Raw genomic sequence first — 6782 nt, forward strand, 5'->3', positions numbered from 1 at the left:
TTATATGTCTCGTTAAAAAGTCTATGCGAGCACCAGGAACAAGGAAGACACAATTAAGCAAATAATGTTTCATAAAGTTGTGAAAATGCTTCTTATGTTATATAACATAATATAACACTATGATAAACAACAATTTCTTCTTTCCCCCACTGCGTTTCTTTTCCTTTTTCCCTCTTTTTCTCCTTTTCCCCGTTTTTTTTTTTTGGCCAGCCGATTGGGGGGCACGTGCCCCCCATGCCCCCCCCCCCGTAGTTACGCCACTGGTTGGATATATAGTTGTTCTTTATCAAATACGTCCATTAAACTCGATTTTTTTTCAGATCAAAATATCAAAATTTTCAGCTTGCGCTTCGCGTTCGCATCTATTGTTTTTTAGATACCCATCTTAATCACTGGTATCAAAAGTGCTTAGAATATCAAGTTTTCAGGTGATAATATAACGAAATTTCAGCGTGCGCTTCGCGCTCGCATTAATTTTTAATTAATATATGTATATATATATATATATATATATATATATATATATATATATATATATATATATATTATTTATTATTATATATTGGGGAGATATTTATCTCTATCTCATGAGTCATACATACATATATATATATATATATATATATATATATATATATATGGGGGCCCGGGTTCGATTCCCGGCAGAGACATTTTTTCGGCATCACCAATTTTTCCAAAGGGTAGATAGCTCTGGGGAACCTTGATTTAAGCTACGCCTACCATTGTTCTCTTCATCCATTTCTTACAATATTTAAATAAAAAAGAGTTGCCAAAAGCTGTTGTACATGTATAACTTTACACATTTGTATTTCTTCTCCCATATGTGTACTGTATCGAAGCAATAGCTTTGATCCAGCTGAGGCATGGCGGCTTGTCATTGTTCAAAACTCACCTTCACCCGACAAAGAAATATATAATTGGTATAGTGTCGAAAATCTGTCTATCTGACGGTCAATCGGATCGGGCTCGCCCTAGCTACTAACCGTCTCTGTGGTCTAGTGGTTAAGGCACCGGCGTTCAAAGCTGGGGGCCCGGGTTCGATTCCCGGCAGAGACATTTTTTCGGCATCACCAATTTTTCCAAAGGGTAGATAGCTCTGGGGAACCTTGATTTAAGCTACGCCTACCATTGTTCTCTTCATCCATTTCTTACAATATTTAAATAAAAAAGAGTTGCCAAAAGCTGTTGTACATGTATAACTTTACACATTTATATATATATATATATATAAATAAATAACTCCAACAATATTAATAAATCTTGTGAGTTCTTTTATGAATAGTACAAGCCCCCATTTTGATGGTATAAAAATAGTTAATTAAGCTGTCATTCCTGGAATCGTTTATATTTTTTATTTGTCTCTTTCTTCTTGTCAGACCTAAAAAGCTTTTGTAAACATGATACGTACATGTCTCGTCAAACAAACAATGCAAGCGCGAAGCGCCAGTTGATTTTTTTATATTCAGACCTTAAAGGGACATTATATAAGCAAATTTTTGTAATCATGATACATATTACCTGCCTCGCTTAACAATGCGAGCGCGAAACGCGATCTGAAATTTTTTATATATATTGACCCCAAACAGGGACATTTTAATATATTTTAGGAATCTGTCAAGAGTATACATATCTCACCGGTCATCTAATGCGAGTGCCAATCACTTGCTGATTCTGTAAGCATTATATCTAAACACATAAAGCACTAGCTTGTAGTCATTTTAATCATGATTAACATACTCATCTCACTAATCAAATAGTGCGAGCGAAGCGCGAGCTAAAAACCTAAGAATTTCAGACATGAAGAGGGGCATTCAGTTCTTAGATTTGTTTGTAGGAATTCACTTAAGACCAAACGTATTTTACTACTGACCAAATGATGCGAGCGCGAAGAGAGAGCTTAAATTTTTTGGTATTCGGATCAGAAAAAAAGACATTTTAATGACTGCTTTTAGGAATTCATGAAGAGCAGACATATTTCACCAATCCACTATTGCCGAAGCACCGACAGTAAGACCTTAAAATGGGGAAATCGCTTCAAGTAGTCAAGAAAAAGAAGCATATGTTACTACATAAAACCACAATAACTCGTAGTGCGAGGAAATATATTTGGTTAACAGGATTCTATATCTCGTTATTATGCGAGCACCGCGAAAAATGAAGACATATAGGCCCTAAACAAATTATGTTTCTTTATGAAAAAATAATTATATCATGAACAATAATTTCTTCTTTCTCACTACTTTTTTTTTACTCCCTTTATCCCTCTTTTTTTTCATTGTTTTCGCACCTTCAAAATACAAATTATATGCATTTTAGTAGTTTCTTGATTTGATTTGATTTATTATTTTCCGTTTTACAATAATATGATAAACAACAAAACAAGGTCCAAAATACTATATAAAACATAATCATAGATTTAAGGAACACAATTCAGTAAATAAATTTATCTCAAATGACATTTGTATTTAAAAGTAAAACGGAGGGACTTGCCGAAAAAAAAGCAAAGCTTGTACAAGAGGCAAGCCCCTATCTGCATTACAAAACTATACGACAAATGAATATTCGGTCGTAATAATAGTTTGTTTAAAAATAAATGCAATTTTGTGCACTTGACAAAAACGTACCTGGTGGATTTTTTTGTATAAATACATGTTAATTGAAATTGTGACCGCTTTGGCCCATTTGGGAAAAGCGCGTTATAAATATTGAGTATTATTATCATGTGAGAAAATATTACGTTTTACAATATTACAAGAGAGGGGATCGAGACAGAAGGGACAGAGGAGTGCAGTACACTAGGTAGAAAGAAAGAAGGCGGGCAGCAGGAGCAGGTACTTTGGCTAATTGCAATTTTAAGAAGAACAAAATATAAAAACAAGTAATATACATGACTATATGAGCGCAATTACACAAAAGTCGAGTATAATTAGATTGGTTATTCAGCTTCACCTGTTTGCAACGAATATTGCAGAATTAACATTTTTTTCAGTTTGCGTTAAAAAATATTTACATGAGGGGATTCTTTAAAATCTTGAGGCAGAGAGTTCCAGTAGGCAGGCCCGGAGAAGACAAATGAGTCTTTTGCAAATAACATTGACGTTGCCTTGTTGGGTAGCAGCAGTGTACGGATGCATTTTTACGGAACATATTAGAGAAAATTGGGGGGAGATCGTCCCTGCTTAATTAGAACATACATTGACTAAGTTCGAAAAGGTATATGTCATTTACTTCAAGAATGTTATTTAAAAAAATAAGATATCAGTATGTGATCTAAAGTGTGTTTGAAAAATTATTCTTAGAGCCTTTTTTTTACTTGAGAAGCTTTTTTCTTATGAGATTCACAGGGACATTTTGTTTTGCGATAATTCTAATAGTAAACGAGTAATTTCCAAAGTTTCTTGGTTTAATCATTGATGAGGATTGAAGTTGGATTGCCACTGTTAATTATGTTTGCAAAGTTTTGTCTTAAAATGCTGGTAAGTTAAGTCGTTTTATCCCACAAGAAATTTGCTTATTTTATTTTCTACTCTGATTTTGCCTTACCTTCATTATCGAGTGTTGCCCTTGGGTAAGATAAAACTCACATTTTTAGAAAAGCATTTTTATATTGTCACTCAAAAAGGGTGATAAGAATTTTTTTCAATGTAATATCACCGTGCTCACATTTTGTTCTATATAGGCCTATGAATTATTAAAGTTAAAATATATATCTATCTCTATATCTATCTATCTCTTTAACAGGGTTGTAATAAAAAACGTTTTTTATTGTTTTAAAACGTTTTAAATCGTTTTAAAACGTTTTTTTCCAACGAATGATGCAATTTTCTGTAAATCAATTAAACTTTACACTAAATATAGTATGATTTAAGCTCTTGATGTTTTAAATAAGAGATGACCACAATTCTGTTAATGAATTTCCAACAGAAGAGTTCATATTTCCCCCAAAATCACTAAATCATGGAAATTGAATGCCTACAAAAAAAGAACACTTTTTAAGTAATTCGACATTTTATTCCTAATACATGAACATAGAGACATGTAGTCTCGAGGTATACTGAGTCTTGTCAATCGAGGGGGGGGGAGAAGAATTTGCACAATGGAAGAAATTGACATACATGGGGTTTCAAAGCTTAATTTCATAACCAGTAAATCAATATGCTTTTATTTCAATTGAATCACTTATACCAATTTTAGTGCATGAAATACAAATTCAATTCAAATCTATAAATAAAGCCCTTGAACTACCTTTTTTTTATAATTCAAGAATTATGATCAAATATATTTAAAAACAATCAGTAGGCCTATAGAATGTTTATTTAACCCTAATAAGACTGGGAGGGGGCTCATTCAGCCCCCCCCCCCTCGTCATTTTTTTGGTGATAAATCCACTGCTCAATTTTTTTTACCGCGTCACTCACAGACTTTCCTTTTTCGAGTCTCACGCAACTTTTGAGACCAAAATTGCAACCCCCTGGTATGCGGTTCTGAAATTATGCAACATTTTGTAAGTGCATGCAGACCCAAAAATGCTCAAAATGTGAATTTGTGTACAAATCTAATGCAATAGTGTTTTTAGCCATAATTCATAAATGTGCCATTATTTTTCCTTTTACTGATTAAAATCAATTAATTTCACCTTGTTTATGGTCAAAATATAGTCCCTGACTATTTCCATTGAAAAAAACAATAAAATACATCAGAAAAAAATGTGATGTTGAAATTTTTTAAAGAACATTTGATCAGATTCCTATAAAGAGCCTGTAAACCAAAAATGATAATTTCAGGGGCATTGTTTAGTTAATAAGAGCAAACTTTTGATATTATGCATAAATTAGCAATGAGATTTATGCAAAATTTGATTTATAGTTTTTTTTAGATTATGCCATGGGTAATGCGTGTGCCAATTTTTGTTGTGATCCCGCGATCGACGGCCCAGATCATAGGGCCCCCCTCTCAGTCTTCTTAGGAAACGAAATAGCCCAGTCTATTTATGTTACTGGTAATGTTTTTTTTTTATACATTTTTATATTTATGTACGGATTTTTAAAACTTTCTTATTACTAATAGAATTTTTTGACAATTTTCCAATCATTAACAAGTAAAAATAATGATACAGACAAATTTTGGCAAGAACTCACATTGGGTTTATACATGAAATCAATTTTTAAGCAATTCAGGATCTGTTAATATGCACTTGTGGTGTATATCATAACTGCATACCCATGCATACATCCCAAAATAGTTTTGAACGATATGGCATGGCCCTGTCATGTTTATGGATTTTATCATAGACATTTTTAGGGGGCCATTAAGCTCCCCTGGAATTGTTAGAGTTACGGTTCGCTAGCTGATTATCTTATACTGTTGAAAGTACTTTTCTTCATCTTTATGAAGTGCAAAGTTATACCAACTTTTGTGTGTACCTCAAGAGTATGATGTCAGGTTTACAGAATTTGTAAAATATTATTGTGCTTGTGTAACACTTCCATTTAACTCAAGTACTTCTATTACATGTACATGTATTTTAGCTTATTTTAATAGCGTTTCTTTACCTGTCCAAAAAATGAGAATATTCTTAATATGGATTGATGGGCACAATTGAACAGGGAGAAGAGGAACATGACAAAGCAATGGAGAAAGAATGAATAAAGGGGGAAAGAGAAAGAGGAGTGGTGTTGAAAAAGAGTTTTAGTTAGAAGAAAAAAAATACACCACTTCAGAAATGATAGTATAAAAAAATCACATCCATGCAAATTTATAACACACAAGTCTATGCGGTGTTTTAAAAAGGCACCGTTTTTTTTGTAAAAAAACCGGGTGTTTTAAAGCGCGTTTTAAAACATGTTTTAAAACACACCGTTTAAAACGCACCAACCCTGCCCTGCTCTTTATACAGTTATAGGATTACTCATGGATCAATATGGAAAGTGGTTCCCGAATGCATTAGTGCAAATGCTTAAAAAAAATCAAGTTCACAGTTACAATACAATGTAGGCAACTGCACTTTATATCATACGTACCACGTGTGATAAGAAAATTGCTCTGGTAACTAACTGTAACTTATGGAATTCGCTTCATCATGCATATTGCTGTAACCTTTTCCGGGCTTTCTCCAGTCTGTTTTTTAACGCAAGTTAAAATTTATTTTACTGAGGATTATTTCGAATTACGTTGAGAATATTTAATTTGTAATACAATGTCATGAACTTTTAATTAACACCGTAGTCTAGGCTCTGTTTTTCCTGGCTGGCCCTAGTTAGTTCACTATTCCTTCGCCCACTTTATTTTATCTAATCATTTGTTTCACTTTCTCTTTCTCACTCCTTTCCTTTCTATCTTCCTTACAATGCCCCTGGCTTCACGGAACTATTTTCTTTCCTCAGTTTTCTGTGTTTTATGGTTGTTCCTTTGTGTGTGTGTGTTTTTTTAATTCTTTCTCATCTTCTCTGTTTGCCCTTTCGTACAATTTTTTTCCCTTCCCCAGTACCTTTGCCTTTTGCATATTAAATCTCCTTTGAAAAATTTCTTGTCCCACATTATGTTTTTATGCATTTTTTTCTCTCAATTTGGTATACATTCATATATTCCCGGATATCCCCTTTTTTAGGGGGCAGCTTCCTCCCTCCTCTTTCATGACAAAATTTGAACATGATCTCATATATAGATATTTTGTGTTGATTGATACACTAAAGAAAGTGTTTTGTAGTGTTGTAAAAAACCAACAGGCCATGTACCATCATGAACCATTAGACACTTTACTA

This window comes from Lytechinus variegatus, chromosome 7 (genome assembly GCF_018143015.1).
Source record: "Lytechinus variegatus isolate NC3 chromosome 7, Lvar_3.0, whole genome shotgun sequence".
NCBI classification, from domain to species: domain Eukaryota; kingdom Metazoa; phylum Echinodermata; class Echinoidea; order Temnopleuroida; family Toxopneustidae; genus Lytechinus; species Lytechinus variegatus.